Source organism: Littorina saxatilis, linkage group LG1, assembly GCF_037325665.1.
Source record: "Littorina saxatilis isolate snail1 linkage group LG1, US_GU_Lsax_2.0, whole genome shotgun sequence".
Lineage (NCBI taxonomy): Eukaryota > Metazoa > Mollusca > Gastropoda > Littorinimorpha > Littorinidae > Littorina > Littorina saxatilis.
This window is the reverse complement of record NC_090245.1, coordinates 13,057,058-13,075,136: the sequence shown is the minus strand read 5'-3', so window position 1 is coordinate 13,075,136 and position 18,079 is coordinate 13,057,058. Positions and strand designations below refer to the sequence as shown.

Sequence of the window (18,079 nt, the reverse complement as noted above, 5' to 3'; positions counted from 1 at the left end):
GTGTTGTCAAACTCGGAACACATACAAACACACCCTGACTCTTTTTCTAGCTCTGTCTGTGTCTCACACACGCATATACACCCACACACTCTCATTCACACACAAACAAGCACACTTTACCACACACACAAGATAAATAAATACGTCATAACATTTTGATTAAGCCAATTTATGTAAATGTCTTTTTTTCAACATCATATTTTGATTTTTACCAAGGAAATAACAAATCGGATAACAATTTAAGCCTTAAATGTAAAACAAAAAGATTAATAAGGGCTAGGTCTAAAAAGGACTGAAAAACAAAACCTTAAAAAATAGGCAAAGAACCGATTTCGCAGACAATGTCCTTTGTCTTCTACTGTCAGGGCAGTCATCGTGTGATTACTGTGTGCACTTCTGGCACTATAACATATCCCCAGGGGAGTTGGTGCCACACATGAAGCAGTACCACGAAATTTCGCAGCTTCATTTGTACCCCTCTTCTGTTGACAAATAGATATAAAAGGGCTGCCTGCCCAATTGACTAAATGTAAAAAATAATTACGCATAAAGTCTCAAAGCAAATAACTAAGAACAGATTTAAAAACTGATTTTGCAGACACACAAAAATTGCTAAGTACAGATTTCGAAGTCCTTTTGTCCGCTGCTGTCAGCGCAGTCCTCGTGTGCCCACTGTGTGCACCTCTGGCACTGTATCATCTTCTCAGGGGAGTTGGTGCCACACATGAAGCAGTACCAAGGGCTTTCCCCCGGGATAGAACGCATCGTCGAGAATGTTCTCCTTTTTTCCCTCTGATCAGAAGATATTCCCCTCTTGTTTCTCTGAGCAGAAGATTTTGTAGCTTCATTCTTTCCTCTTTTCTGTTGACCTGCACGCCTTTTTGCAAGTGAAATCTCCAGCTTTTGCTTGTAAGGAGAAGATTGTTTTTTTCGTGATGATCTCCTCGACGAGCTTGTGGTTGTGCTTTGCAGGACATCAGCAGCAGGTAAGCTTACATTTGCTGCTGACACCAAGCAATCATAATGACCAGAATCTCCATGTACAGTGTAAAAAACAACGATGGGGGTGACGTTGGCAAATTTATTTCAGCTTCAAGAATGCTATTGATTAGTTCTTGTTCTATCTCTGGTGTTAACGTAGAAGGTCTTCCTGTGAACTTTACTTCTTCTTTTGTAAATTTGTTTGTTTCCTTCTAAATGACTTTTAAGAGTTGTGACATTAACACCATATGCTCTTGATGCGCAACGCAAACCCATATCTCCGTTTTTCACTGCCGACAAAGCGCAGCCCATTTCTTCTGGTAACCACCGCCGTTCGGGTCTCATAATACTGTCAAACAAATCCATCAATCATTCAATAAAACTTATAGAAAGGAAAAACACAACAAAACTGAAAAGGGAATTGAATACGTGAATAAAACAGCAGTTTATTGTTTGATGAGGGTAAGATGGAACAGAATGCGGTAAAGCTGGAACACTGTTCCATGTTTGCCTCTCTTATGTGTTCCATCATTGCCGCATGGCACCTGCATGGATTTCGCGTTTTTCTGTTGGATACACGTGACGTTTCAAATCTTTTTTTCCGTTCAAGTTATTGCAAATATATGAAGGTTTATCACAGCAATCAACATTTTACGTGTACGTATGTAGATAAAGAGTAATGATACGAATTGTAGACGGTAGAAATAAGAAGAAGAAGGAAGAAAAGTTTAAAAAACGTACAATTTTTTTTTTCTTTTTGCCGCGGTAGTCATTTGTTTTTGCTGGAATAATATCAAGGAATGTCACTGGACATTTCTGCAAAACAATTGTTCATGAATTGTTCCCCGTTGATCGCATATTGAGGTGTTCCAAGTAGGCCGACTGTTCCGGGATTGGCGACTTTCCCTTACATACATACATACATACATACATACATACATACATACATACATACATACATACATACATACATACATACATACATACATACATACATACATACATATACATCCATACGTATACATCCATACGTATGCATCCATACATACATACATACATACATACATACAGACATACAGACACACACACACACACACACACACACACACACACACACACACACACACACAAACACACACACACACACCGATATAGCTATAAATGTATTCATCGGCATGCTTATGATTTTTTTACCTTCCACAGTACCTGGCTGTTTGTCATTGTTTACTTTCTGTGCGACTTCGTGTGCATTATCCTCCGTTCTGCATGTTCAGACTTGCTTCGATATGTTACCTTTTTTTAGACCTTGCGTCAGAGTAGAGAAGGTGAGAGGGGGGGGTGATTATGGTGGTCTCTGATATAGCTACGGTGTGTACAGAAGAGTTGTCTTTTTTACGCTGGTATATTCTTGATTTGGTGCCGGCTAGCAACGGTTAATGGACAGTCCAATGCATACTGTCTGAACACCTTTAGTCTTAGAGTTTTGGGAGTATAGATAAGTGCAGCTAAAACTCAACAATTGGGGACTGTCAATTCTTCTTCTTCCTCGTTCATGGGCTGCAACTCCCACGGCGTTTACGTGTATGACCGTTTTTACCCCGCCATTAAGGCAGCTATACGCCGCTTTCGGGGGAAGTATGCTGGGCATGATCGTGTTTTATAACCCAACGAACTCTGACATGGTTTACAGGATCTTTTCCGTGCGCACTTCGTCTTGTGCTTGCGTGTACACACGAAGGGAGATAAGCCTAGGCACTAGCTGGCAGGTCTGCACATAAGTTGACCTGGGAGATCGGAAAAATCTCCACCTGGCGCGGCCGGGATTCGAAACCACGATCTACCGCGTCGGAGGCCGGCGTCTTATACACAGCGCCCCTCTCGACAATCAATTATCTTTCCAAAACACTCACCGATCTCATTTGGTAGCGATCATGATAAGAGAACATTAACAACACAACAAAATACAATAGCTTTCTCCTGATCTCTTTCCCTAATACTCGTATCTCAGCAGGGGTGTACTGCAAAAACAATCGGCAATGCTTTGTGAATCGTTATTTTTGGACAAATGTTCTTCTGGATTCTTGTTTTGAGGTCCTTTGTGTTTCTAGTAAACTATGCTTGCGTTGGGTTCCACGAGTATTGATGACACAATTGATAATGGTGATTGACCGAACTAATGAGAGAGAGAGTGACTGTGGGGCTTAACGTCCTCTCAGGTATCTAAGACCTATATTGGGACATGATTTGTTTATTCGCTATAGTGGGGGGGGGGGGGGGTGGGGGGAGAGGGCCGGAGAATGATGGGTTGGGGTTGTTTGGAGGTTAAAAGTGGTTTGGTAAAAGGGTTGGTTGTGTAGAGGTTACATGCCGAGTCTCAGTGATTATCAAAAATAATGGTCGAAGTTAGCGGATCATGAAAAATGCGAGCTTTAGCGAGCTTTTTCATGACCGCGAACTGAGACCATTATTTTTTATAATCACTGAGACGAGGTGTGTAACCTCTTTATTCCTCCTTTCTTCAGTTATTCAAAGAAAAGAGGAGTTTTTTTGCGAAAGTTTGATCGAATCCTATTCTCTCAACCAGTCAACCTGCGCAGGCGATCGATTAATGCGCGGTTGTATAGTTCCGTGCAAATCATTCCATTCTGTTAACACTTCTTGTCAGTTTTCCTATTTTGGGCTAAAATCAAGTACACGGATATGCTGTTATTCTGCTGTGGCGGCAAAGGCAGATATTGTGTGTTCTGTATATGTTTTGGTATCGTTTAGGATAATGTTTTTTCGTCAAATGGGACTAGCAGACGAACTTTTGCACCCGTGTTCCAACGTTAAAAACTGTATGAAGTTAAGTTTTCTGGGGAAAATAGTGTATGAAACCGCTTTATGTTGTTTAAATTGATGAGATGTGTGCATTTGGTTGCGTGTGATCTGTTTATTAAATGAAATATTGTTGAAAACTGACCGTCGGATTGCAGTCTGTTGTCGAAGAAACTGAGTGAAAAGAAGGGGAACTACTCTTGTCGCTAGACAAAGTATGAGTTACTTGCCTTGGGAAATTGCTTGTGATGAACGTCTGATCTAGACTCAGAAAACAACCGAACTCATGGATTTTATATGGAGATTCATGTGTTCAGGCCTGTAGTTGTTAATTTAGATGCGGTATGTTTGTATTGTTTGCTCCAGAGATGTATACTTCGTACGTTAGAGCGTTCGGAACTTTTCAGTCGAAAAAAGTAGTACCGAAACAGAACAGCTTCTCAACCCATTGCACTATCGAGGATTCAGGCTGTTGCTGGGTCGTTATTTGTTTGGTTGCTGGGTCATTATCGAAAAATAACTACCCCTACAAGTTTACAGAGGTAAAGAAGCAGAGGGGGGAATAAAATATGTTATTTCTTTTGGTGGTATGGACACGTTCCCTCGCCACGTGAGACACATTGTGGGGGAGGGGGGATTAAAAGAGGTTTTGGTTTCTTTATTATATACCAATATGTAGTGTAAAAAAATTGATAAAATTTCAGAGCCACTCTGATAAATTTTTAAAAGTCCAATATCTTCAATTTGAAGATGGTATGCCGGAGCAATTTACATATATATAGATGGTGCGCACAGGTTGCCTTGCCTTTACACATATAACATATATACAACATAGATCTTTCGTTCATTCGCACCCTAAAAAAAATATATATATATATATATACATATATATATTTGGTAAGAGTGAACATGAGTCCTTTTAGGGTAAAAATAGGCTTGTTTATGTTCAGTTATACTCATTTGGTGTCTCGATTTGGTTGAGTCTTGGTGTGCGGTGCTCAGTGACCCACCCGCCAGAAGAGGTGGGGAGGGGGGAGGGGAATGAGGTTGGAGGGAGGGGGGGGGAGGGGGGCCCCGTCGCTCCCGACAGGTGGGTACCGGCGGGACGCGCACACCAGACAGGAGAGAAGTTGGGGTATGGTGGTGAAGGTTGGGGTATGGTGGTTGGGTACGTCTTGTATTATGTGGGTAATTGGTGTGTGGTGCGCAGCTACCGTCCCGCCAGGTGGAGCAGGGAACTAATGTCTCCAACCTAATAAGGTACTTATCTTGACTTACGAAAACTGGCAGGTAGGAATACATTTTTTTTACGGTTTGTTTGTTTGTTTATTTGTTGCTTAACGTCCAGCCGACTACGCAGAGCCATATCAGGACGAGGAAGGGGGGGATGAAGGGGGCCACTTGTCAAGCGATTCCTGTTTACAAATGCACTAACCCATTATTTTTTACCATGAGAATGTTTATCTGCACGAGTTTGGGACAAAAATAGCCACCACGAGTCATCTATTACTCACGTCTCCTGTTACATATTTTGACTGACTTGAAAATAAAGAGGCAATATCGACAGTGTATTATCCAGGACATGTAGTAAATACATAAGATAAAGATTAATTACTTCATTTGCCAGCCGTCGTATGCATCTCATCGGGTAAATCGTGGCAATTCACATTTCATGGAAAGAGACAAAAATTAAAACAGCAACATGACAAACAACCACAGTCGGACAAGGAAATAAATCAAGTCGCGATGAGCGAAATGAAAACATTCAGTCACTATTTCGGCCAAAACTACTTAGACTGTGCAGTCTCTCAGTCAAAGTAAAGTAATTCAATGGAGAGAAAAAAGTACGCACAATAGGTCAATAGGTTAAATGATACAGTTGACATTTAGAGAGTTAGTGAATAAATAGAACAATAAAGGCATGAAGAGAAAGTCACGGAAAATAACTTAGACTAAAACGTCGTGTATTCAAACCTTCTCTCTTCGGTGCGAATACATACACCCACACAAAACTTAGTCTTCCTGGAAACTATTTTTAATTGTTAACATTTTTCGTGACAGTTCACTATTCAACTTTTTTTAACGCAAAAATGACGTCATCAAAAAGCGCTAAATATGGAGAGAAAAAGGCACTGGCGAACGTCCTCAAGAATGTCTAAGTCAATTTTCATAAAGATCCATTGTGTCGTTTTTGAGATATATGCTTTCCACACATACATTGGGTGACAAAGCTCCCCTCCGCCCTCGTTAGTATTGACTAAATGTAAAAAATAAAATTTTAAAAAATCAGCCGAATAAACAACCTAAAAACAATACACACACACACACACACACACACACACACACACACACACACACACACACACACACACACACACACACACACACACACACACACACACAAACTGAAAAGAAGATTTAGGCAATAGCCACCGCCATTTGACATGTTGAGGTTGTAAGTAAACATTTTTCTCATGTTTTGTGATTGAATGGAAACCGAATCGCGAAGCGATGAGGTTTTCATTCCAATCACAAAACATGAGAAAAATGTTTACTTACAACCGAAACATGTCAAATGGCGGTGGCTATTTCCATTCTACTTTACTCACCAACAGTGGAACTCGATCTTGCTGAATGACACACTGGGAAAAACGTTCCTTTCCATAAAAATTTCATTGCTTTCGTCGACTATTTACCTCACGTACCTTTTTTCCACACTGCGCAGCTGATTCATTGACATTGAGGCTATCCTGAATATGTTACACAGCGAGAACTGACACTATTGTTAAGAATAGGAACTGAAGTATTTGTTTTTCATTTCTAAACTTTGTTGGTCATGATCACGTTCCAAAAATATTCATGTCGCCAAACGAACAGGACGTGACGTCGATTTGCCTTTTCATTCACTACAATACTCTTCCGGTCTCGGCTACAGGTATTTGTTTTGTTTCTGTTTCAGTGAAGCAAGTAAAAAAAAAAAAGTGTTTGCGCATGTCTGTTTGTTTATCGAGACCATTATGACGTATCTATTTGTCGTCTGCGAATTCATTCTCATTCTGGTGTTCTGTCTCTGCGTGGCCCACTGGCACTTGTGCGCTGGCTCCTTTGTCAGCTTCATGGAGTGTGGCATGTTCGTTTTGTTTTCTTCCTTCTTCTGCTATAAATTGCTTGATGTCTTCATCATTCTCCCATTCTGAGTCACTCAGTGATGAGAGACTCAACTCGAAGTTGCCTTCAGATTCCATTTTGACAGTTGCTAACTCTTGTGATTATGGAGTGACGAAACCTCCTTGGGTCACCAGCATAATGAATATGATAAAGTTCGAGGGTAGACAGCCATTATTGATACCATTGTGTTCATACACGAAAATGATATTCATACACTCCACAAAACATGTGAAAATCACCATGCTTCACAAAACATGGGCAATCATCATTTTCTCATGTTTCTAAACCAATGAAATTGCCAGATTTTGATTTTTACTCATAGAGTATTGTAGAATATTTTTTTTTTAATGTTCTGCCTACGTAAATCATTTGTTAAAAAATCCAAACATTCTAGAAAATGAGGCATACTTTGAAGAAAGCGGACAGATACTCACCAAACAGGTAACAGGCCTTGCAGGTGAGACTTACGTGTCAGCGAATCGACAGATGCAGTCAAAGTGCGGGTATCGTTGGAGAGAGAAAAAAAAGCTAGCCAGTGTGCAATATACATGCCAGCGCAGGCTCAACCAATCAAACACAGGTAAATCGAATACATTTTCGTCTGTGACGGTGGCTAACATAAAAATTACATGGACACTAGAGATTGAGAACGCAATTCGGTCATGATAAGTTCATGTTGTAGTACAATGTGGTAACTTACTTCATTCGTTTTGAGGCCAGTTTCAGACCAGAAACGGGGTATTTTCGCCCCAAAAAAACTGTAACATGAACCGGTGTTAGCATGCAGAAGCATGATAAATAAGCAGTTGAGTATTACATCAGTTAATGACAAATATTTGGTGGTCATTGACATTTTGGTTGGCTTCTTTCTGTTCACTCATTCTATCATCTTTCTATTAATGTTTACTGATCCGTATTCAGATGCCTTTTTCACCGTCCGCATTACATCACCGTTTTTCAACGTAGACTTAGGGTAGGTCGGTTATTTTACTTCCTCTTTTCGCTTCTATTGTGTGCATATAAATATAGCCCTTCGCCTTGCATGTTCAGACTTGCTTCGACATTTTACCTGGCTTAGACCTTACGGTCAGAGTAGGGAAGGAGGGAGGGCGGGAGGGAGCGGAGATGAGGGAATGGTGTTTCTGTACTGTAGTCTTTTACAGTCACAGTGCACACCTGTGATACAAAGTGGTTTCTTTTTGCATGGACACTTATACTATTGTGCTTTGAATTTCAAAGGTTCATTATACATACTGTAACAATAACAACACTTTCAGTCTTCTGGTAATGGGAGTTAATTTGTTCTTGCTTGTGTGTGTGTGTGTGTGTGTGTGTGTGTGTGTGTGTGTGTGTGTGTGTGTGTGTGTGTTTGTGTGCGTGCGTGCGTGCGTGCACGCGTGTGTCTGTGTGTCTGTGTGCGTGTGTGTCTGTGTCTGTGTGTGTTCCCAACACCCATACAAGAACTCAAAACATTCCAGAAAATGTAAACAATATTTGGAGAAAACCGGTAACATACTCACACGCCTTACAGGTGACAACTTAACTGACAGTGAACAGAAGGACAAATGCAATCAAAGTGCAGGTCTCTGTGATAAGATAAACACATTTAATAAATAACATTTTAAAAATAAAAAAATCCAGCGCAGCCAGTTCGCACTATTCCGATAAGCGCTGGCTCAACCAATCAAACACAGGTAAGAAGATAAGACTGCCGTCTGGGACACTGGCACCTGAACTACAAAACACTACATGTGCACGTTCTGAAGTCGACGCGGCAGTTTTCCTTGAGAGATTCGCATCAGAGAAACTTGTTGAGTCGATCGCCGAATTTGGAAACTTGTTCTCAAATTGCACAAAAGTCAGGCCATTTGGTCTATAAAGTTGTCACTCGCTGGGCGAGTCGTGCATGGGCTGAAGTTTATGTCCCCCAAATATAAAGTGCTTCGGCCAACAGATGTAGAAGTGATTGGCACATTTGAGGGTTGCATTTTTTGGGGGGTCAGCCTGTACAATGCCGAATGGTGTAGCTTAGTTTATTCATTTTAAGGTCAGTTTCGGACCAAAACGGGGGTGCTTTCACCAGAAGCTATGGTATGAACCGGTGTTACCATGTTACAGCATGACAATAAGCAGAGGGAATGACATTGGTTAATAACAAATATCTGAAGAAAACAACAACAACAAACAACGACAACAACAAACAACAAACGACAACGTGATGATAACCGGCGTGTGATAATGATGTTTACAGTCGACCGTACAGCTCTAGAAAAAGCCAGGGGGGGGGGGGGGGGGGGGGAAATGTGTTCAATTTCGCGAGAATTTTGCAGATTTTTACATTACTTATTAAAACAGTTATTTGTTCACTGAACATGTATGCAATACATTATTTTCAGGCATACAGCGAGATTTTCACACGGAAAAGAAAAGGGCAGTCAGAGCTTCGATAACTTGAGAACTGCACGATGAGCAGTTTCGTGATTGGACTTGCTCCGATAAATCGCTCGGCTCGGCTCTGCATACAACTTCAGTCTACCACTTAAAATGTGTGTGTTGAATTCTGAACCGAAAGTGCGTCCCTAAACCGAAAGAGCTTCTTGTGAGAAGGATTGTCCTCGTCTTGTAAACTAGTTCGGGTTTGCATTCAACCAGGACGCTTTTTTTCAACACGCGATCGAGGTGGGGAAGGGATCTAATTACGGGACGCTTAAAGAGATACTAGTGCATTTGTAAATCCAATGTCAAAATCATTTGAAGTTGTGTGTACATGTTCCTCTCAGCAATGCAAACAGATTTGTAAACAAAAATAAGTCGCATGACGCGATATTACTACATTTAGTCAACCCTTCGAACTCACAGAATGAAATTGACCGCACCGCATTTTTCACTAGAATATATACTCCATAGCTGTGTCAGTTTCATACCCCGCGGTCGCGGTGACACGTTGACACAACAGAGATATCTGCGGTTCACGCTCAGAGAGTGACAATTAAGCCAGTATAGCGCAGTAGCGTATAGCACTTCACAGTAAAACGCGCGTTTCTCTATTCTTTTTAAATTTCTGAGCTTGTTTTTAATCCAAACATAACATATCTATTATGTTTTTGGAATCAGGCAATGATACAGATGAAATCGATTTCTGAACTTTTAATTTTGATTCGAATTTTTATGTTTTATTTTCTGAGTTTGTTTGCAATCCAAATATAACATATCTATACGTTTTTTGGAATCAGGAAATTATAAAGAGGGCCCCAAAGGGTTTAAAACCGTGATCGTGATTGGCGTTTTTTGACCTTTCTGTGACCGTGATTGCCGAAATTTCCATTTCTGTGATCGTGATGGGACTTTGCCCGTGATCCGTGATGACAAAAAAATCAAGTCTCGTGATCGTGATCGTCATTTGTTTTCGTGATCGTGATGGGCATTATTGCAAAGCATTTTATTTTCAACGTACATTTTTCACAGCTGTATTACACTCTATGATCCTCTAGTCTATTCGGTAAGGAGCCAACCCCGATTGAAGGGAAGCAACAACACATTCAGAAATATGATTTTGAGAGCGATTGCTTCCCTTTAAAAGAACCAATTACACACTGACAAAAAGAGATCCAATCAGAAGGCAAATTGCAAAAGTCTGCCAAACTTCATCCAATGGAAGGGCTTCGTGCAAAAGTTTTGAGTGCAATTCGAATTCGAAGATCAAAAATGGCGTGCAGCGGTACTGTCATCGAACTTCTGTTATATTTTGTGGATTCAAGCCAGACCAAAACAGGCGGCAAGAATGCCTTCCTTGGTGGAAAGGTCAGGCTACGGGTCGGTCTTTCTGAAGACGAAATATCAAGGTATGTTGATCTATGTTGCTCTATGACTGTTCTGAATGTAGGCAAAGATCTTGAAATTTGTTCAAGATCTTTGAGTTTGAGTGAGATCATTGACATTGTCGACATTGCCACGTCCGGCTGTCACTCGCTCAGTGTGACCTCGACTGGCTCGAGATCGAGTCTGCGTTTAGCCAAAACCGAAACTAGAAATGTGTTTTTCATCCCAGCAACGTGGACACGCTTGGCATAGATTCTAATTGTCGCTCCTTTGCATTAAGCTTGGATTTATTTTAGCGCCTGTAAACTTTAATATCAACAATGGGTTAAATTCAGAAACAATGGCGGGGAGACGCGCCAGTTTGGGTCACTTGATCCTCATGTCAAAGACGATCAAAGTCATGTTCGTTGGGGATTTTGTCAGGCATGCTACTTTTCCGGTAATTGCCGGAAATCCGATAAAGCCGTTTTCAAAATCCGGTAAAGTCAATTTTTTTCCGGTGAAGTTGAAAAATTTCCGCAAAAACGATCCGTGTGAATATCGCGCAACGCGACCGGGCGCCGGTCTCAATGAAGCCAGCGCACAGTAGTGTTGTTTTCACCAGTTTGGAGGTGTGTTGAATGGTGGTGGGGGGAGGCTAAAATGGGATTTTTAACAAGATCACAACACTATTACAACCCCTAAAATGATGCCCAGAATGCACCAGATTGCACAGATTTTAACCGTTTTTTGAAAAAATGTCCGGGGGGGCATGCCCCCGGACCCCCCTAGTTGGCTCGCCTGCTTCGCAGGCTCAGGCTTGTGGCTTCGCTACTGGTACTGCGCGCTTCTTTCAGGTAAAACCGTTTTTGGCCTGTAGCATTCCTGTTTTTTATTCAAGGCCATGGAACCAGGCGATGGTGTACCTCAAATTATACGGCAAAGTTGAAAATAAAGAACCCATCACACATACATGTACTTTAATTTCAATCCACCCAATAGTATTTGAGAAAATGGGTTTACAAGATTTAGCTCTGGAAATGTGAAATTGTGCAAGTATTTATTCATGTGTGTGAGTGAGGGTGTGGGGGTTGAATGTGTATGAGTGTAGAGAGAGAGAGAGAGAGAGAGAGAGAGCGAGCGAGCGAAAGAGAAAGAACGAACGAGAGAGAGAGAGAGAGAGAGAGAGAGAGAGAGAGAGAGAGAGAGAGAGAGAGAGAGAGAGAGAGAGAGAAACCCCAATGAAAACAACATTCTTGTTACTGATTACAAATCATGATATGTATTTCTATGTGTGTATGAAAGAGAATTCAAAAAATAATTATAAAAAAGTGCAACAGTTGTCACTTTGTGTTGAATAAACAATAGATCCAGAGGAGCGATTTACTGTGTGGTTGTGTTTACTTTGACACGTGCTTTCTGTACATGCAACTTTTACCGTGACCGTGATTTGCCACTGGTGTTCGTGATCGTGAAAACAAAAATCAAGGTAACTGTGATCGTGAAAGCGAAAATTTCCCTTCCCGTGATCGTGATGATACCCCCCCTTTGGGGCCCTTTATAAAGAATAACATTCAAAAAAATGTGAATCGATTTGTAAAAATGCAATTGTGTTTACAATTTTCAGATTTTTAAAAACCAAACTTATTTATTAATTATTAAGCATTCCGAACTGAAATATTTAAATATGAGGTGAAAGTCAAATAAGTAATCTATCCTGATGTAAATTAACGAGTCATGTAAACACATGTGAACAAAATGGAACGTTCATGCTCTTTTTCAGAGACAGCGTTTGAGGCCGAGTGCCGAGAAGAAACATTGCAACATGGGGTAAATGTACTCTGTGGATATTGAGAGAAATGGAATTTGTGCCTAACCTAAAAAAGACGAAAGTATTGGGTGTTATTTTCACTTGGAAAAATACGAAAAATTCTCATCTTTGATTATGTTGGTCAGAAATTTGAAGTTGTGTTGGGTTTTCAGTATTTAAGATAGCATATGAATTCTAATGATACATTTAACGTAGCCTACAAATGATTATATTAAAGCCTCAAAAGCTATGTTTGATATATTGCAAAAAAGATGTCCAAAATAATATTGTTACCAATACACAATTATGCAGTTGGAATTGTTTAGTCGGATGAATGACCAATGCTATTGTATGGTTGCGAATCATGGGGCCCGAGTATGTCAAAGTTAGCGTCAAAATTACAATTCCGTTTTTTATAAATGTATATAAGCCTGTGCCAGAACGTGCTCTGTGTTACCCAAGTCAAGTTCAGCATGATTTTTTTCTGCGAAGCGGCCTTGGGCAGGTACGACGGTTATAGTCAACCAAGTAAATAGATCTAAAAACGCGCGTGAACGATCTTTTACGTGGCGTTTTTGAAGCCTGCGAATGTTGTGTTTACAAATAATTTCGGGGGCACCCTTCAATCGATATATGATCAGACAAGTGTGTGTGTGTGTGTGTGTGTGTGTGTGTGTGTGTGTGTGTGTGTGTGTGTGTGTGTGTGTGTGTGTGTGTGTGTGTGTGTGTGTGTGTGTGTGTGTGTGTGAGTGATAGAAAGAGTGACATCTGCTCTTGAATTTGAAGGAAATAGCAGCAGGTCAGATCATAATACACATTTTCAAATTCAAAATTCCAACCAGTCAAAACATGATAACAGAAAAACTATTGCTACTGCTCATGTGAGACACCTGAATCAGAATCAGATACAATACACCACAGTTTAATTAACACATTCTCTAAACAATTCCTTCATCTTCAAATTCAAGATTCCATCCAGTGAAAACATAACAGAAAGACAATTACTATGACAAGTCAAGTCAATATTTATTTCAAAGGGTTACATGAATTAAAACAAAATTGCAATAGTTAGTTACTTAGTTGTTGTATGTTGTGTTCTGAACCGAAAGTGCGTCCCTAAACCGAAAGAGCTTTCTATGAAAAATATTTGCTCCGTCTCGTAAACTAAACTTGGCCAAAACATTATCGCGACAAATTTCGCACCCAAATTGAAGCATTAATTCCCGTATCATTTCATTCAAGCTGCTATGCCAGTTAAGACCGTTCACTTGCATTCCTAGATAACCTTTCGGATTAAAAGTTTTCTTTTACTGGGATCATGTGACCGCCGTTCAAATAAGGGTACCCTCAAAATCTACCGGACAAATGCCAATAAGAAGGAACAATAACAAATCGACGACAAATCACAGTAGGCAAAACTTTGCAACTTTTACATACCAGAAGAAAATCAAATCACTTATCTACCCAGAACATGTTGTGGCACAGCAACATCCTAAAAATATAAAGCGTGTTCAGTGATGTTCCGAGGCGTCGGTCATCGGTCATAGACCGATTTAGGTTGTAAAATGACCGATTGCAAACACCTCTGTCCCGTCAAATGTCCGATCCGATCGCGAAGTCAGCGGTCATTGTCCGATAGTATTACGTCTAGAGCGGTCACTGCAAGAAGAATCTGTACAAACTGAAGTATCAAACCCCTTTAAAACGAGTTCGAATCGGGGCCTACTTGAACTTCAATTTTCACTCTCGGTCGAACAATAACACAAGGGACGCAACTCTCGACCGAACAATATTACAAGAGCTACAACTCTCGCTACTTTTGACAGCGACACTTTACTTCCGCCGCCACATTTCTGCAAAGATGCCGCCGAAGAAAAAGGTTTGCGTGGGAAAAGGGCAGACACTTTTGAGTGGCTTTGTTAAAAAAAAAAGGACGACACGGACAGTCAAGTTGCAGGGCCTTCGGCCCCGTCGGAGACTGAAGCCTCAGAAGGTGAGCCAATAGATCTACAACCTCAGGAAGAGACGCAGGAAGAGACGCAAGAAACGAAAGTAGGGGCGACCAGAAAGTTTGTGCAGAGCTGGTTTTCACGTGTGACATTCTGAAGTGTGTGAAAGATCACTTGTCACTTGTGACATTAATTCTGAAGCATAGTGTGTGTGTGTGTGTGTGTATGTGTGTGTGTGTGTGTGTGTGTGTGTGTGTGTGTGTGTGTGTGTGTGTGTGTGTGTGTGTGTGTGTGTGTGAAAGATCACATGACATTCTGAAGCATGTGTCTGTGTGTGTGAAAGTAACCCTACTGAACACTGTTGCATTTAAAATATTAAAATAAATTTGGAACTGTTCAGTTTTTATTTGCCTTTATTCATATATTCTCAGTCATCTAAAAAGGTTAGGTGCCATGATTGGTTCGCTTGATCTGAATGTCCTATTGTTTTTTTGTAGTCAGGACATGATGTCCTATTAGTTTTTTGATTCAGGACATTTTGTCCTGTTGCCCTCCAGTCCTAGGAACATCACTGAGTGTTTTAGGTTTACAGACCTAGCAAATTTGGGTCAGTGCTTATACCCAAATGAAACTTTGGCAGTGTCTCTTTCAATCATTTGTCTGAAGACATGCGAAGTCATACATTTGTTGAACACAAGTGAACAATCCTATGACGATCTACGTACCCGTGTTAGTATATAGAAATGAATCTGTAAAATAACCGACTCTGCGCAGGAAGCACCTAAGCTGAGGATTTGTTAGTATTCGTCCTTGTGGAGAGAAGGTCTTGTCTACACAGCCTGGCCAGATCTGAGATGGTGAGCCAAATCGTCTACACGAGAAAGGATCCCCCCCCCCCTCTCCCCCCTCTCTCCTTTTAAATGTTGGCCAACTTTTTTTTTAACAGGCCGACGACTCAACATAAACATTTCTCACGGCGACAAACCGGCGCCAGCCTCTGCCGTGACGTCATTCCACCAGTTGTCGGCCCTGCTGATCAATGGCCACGTGGAGGCGCTGTCCTGTTACGAAGGACGCGTGTGTCTGGTGGTAAACATGGCAACGGTAGACCAAGCCACAAAACAGGAGCTCACCCAGGTAAACAAAAACAAAACAAAAATTGAAGAAAAAAACCCAAAGAACTGTAGGTTACTGGAACAAAACAGTTAATTGATAATTACAGTTTTGTCAATAATTAAACGTTCCAATAACCTACAATTCTAGGTTTTTTTTCTGAATTTTTGAACGTTAGCAGTCATATTTGTTTTTGAATTTTTTTCCACCAAGGTAAAGACGCGACAGAGCTTGAGCTAAAAGGGGATTTTAAAATTCGAAAGACCGTACACGGAGTGTTGGTTACTGCTTTTAATTTAGACTGCATTGATCCCTGCGTTTGTGTTTTGAATTTTGTATTGGTTTTGTTGGCTGGTTGAGAAGTTGGCTGGTTGAGAAGTTGGCTGGTTGAGAAGTTGGTTGGTTGGTTGGTTGCTTACTCTTGTAATTCTGCGCATTCAGACATTTGGATTTAGCGAAGTACATTGTATTAACAATCCGAGTCTGAGCCTGAGGTACAGGAAGCGACATGTACCCCCCCTCCCCCACCCCCCAAAAGTTGATTGATTGATTGATTGACTTTCAGATCGCTTAACGGAGTGAATGAGCGAGAAAGGTATCCCATGTTCCCACGTAACATTCACGACATGTCTGTGCTTGTTGTGTCTGTATAGGAAATGGAAAGCCGTTGAACCGACGCGTGTTTGTTGCGTACCTGACGAGTCCTTTAGACCTATTTTGCCTACCACTTAAACAAATAAATGAAATGAGGAACACAATGTTGTTCTCTTTCTGTCCTTCCACGCTGAACGAGTTGGCAACGGCCTTGGAACCCCGGAGTCTGTGCGTCTTAATATTCCCCTGCAACCAGTTCGAGGGTCTCGAACCCTTCAACGGCGATGAGATCCCCCTCATACTGCACCACGTACGCCCAGGCGGCAAGTTTGAACCCCGTTTCAAGCTCTATGTCAAGTGTGACGTCAACGGAAGTAAAACCAGCCCCGTCTACCAGTTTCTCCGCTTCCGGCTGCCTCAGGCAATCGACGACAACATGGTGATGTCACGTGACCTCCGCCCATCACGTGGCACCTCGTCACGCGCTCTGACGTAGGGTGGAACTAAGAGAAATTCCTGGTGAACTGCGAAGGACAGCCGGTCAAGCGCTACTCTAACAGAGCGACGATGGAGGTCATCCGGAAGGACGTTGAAGGTCAGCTGAAGAAGATCCCCAAAGCAATGCGCGATCACCTGGGTCTCGCATCACCCGAAAAACAACGCTTGACTTTTCGAGACCATATCCGTTAGTCGCTGGCGCTTTTTGTATTGTTTTTTCTTTCGAAAATAGTTCTTCTCAAAATGTTTTGCGTCAGCATTCAGTGACTTATGAGGGAATGAGGAGAGGATGTGATCCTGAGCGTTGCGCTTCTACGTGTAGCTAGTACCAGCTATTGTGTTTTCAGCGTAGCAATAGGGTCCGATATTTAGACGAGACAAGTATAATGCGACGAGTCGAAGACGAGTCGCATTATACTTGTTCGAGTCTAAATATCGGACCCTATTGCTACGCTGAAAACATAATAGCGATTATATAGCTGTTATGACCTTGATTTGTTGTTCCAAACTTACAAAATGACAGTTTTTGCGTCGATGCGTTGATCTCAGGTTTTGATAGCAGACAAACTTCTTACGCGCATCATGTTCGCGCAGACATGCACACCGCTACACGCTTTCTGACTTTGGAAGAAAAACTGACTTCAAGTGCATTCGATTTCACAACACAGTTGTTGAAACAACTTTTTAAGTTGTCAGTGTATGCTGTTGTCGATAGAAACATCGCCGCGTGGTACAGATGTGTAAACCGGAACCATGCGTCGGCCATTTTTCTCAATATGCTTTTGGATATTGAGTAAAATGGCGGACTTCGGCAGCAATATGCATTGATGATCTGGAGAGACCATCCAATCACAGCCCCCGAATTCCCCCACGTGTTCATCAGAATAGCTATATTACTGTATCATATTCAAGACAAAATAGAGCATATGTTTATTTTGCGAAACGTTTCTCGTGATTACTTAATATCATTTTTGTTGCCCCCCGCGGGTTAGAGGGAAGAATTTACCCGATGCTCCCCAGCATGTCGTAAGAGGCGACTAACGGATTCTGTTTCTCCTTTTACCCTTGTTAAGTGTTTCTTGTATAGAATATAGTCAATGTTTGTAAAGATTTTAGTCAAGCAGTATGTAAGAAATGTTAAGTCCTTTGTACTGGAAACTTGCATTCTCCCAGTAAGGTCATATATTGTACTACGTTGCAAGCCCCTGGAGCAATTTTTTTATTAGTGCTTTTGTGAACAAGAAACAATTAACAAGTGGCTCTATCCCATCTCCCCCCTTTCCCCGTCGCGATATAACCTTGAACGTTTGAAAACGACGTTAAACACCAAATAAAGAAAGAAAGAATCATT

At 41.3% G+C, this 18,079-nt stretch overlaps 1 protein-coding gene across 1 annotated transcript in view; it reads right to left on the bottom strand.

Moving 5' to 3' along the window:
• LOC138962256 (deoxynucleoside triphosphate triphosphohydrolase SAMHD1-like) overlaps window positions 1-7,551 on the bottom strand; it is a 285,667-nt gene extending 278,116 nt beyond the window's left edge. The window contains exon 1 of the mRNA XM_070334004.1: window positions 7,401-7,551. The gene's annotated coding sequence lies outside the window, so the exon portion shown is untranslated. The remainder of the gene's footprint in view (window positions 1-7,400) is intronic.
• Window positions 7,552-18,079: the final 10,528 nt, after the last annotated feature.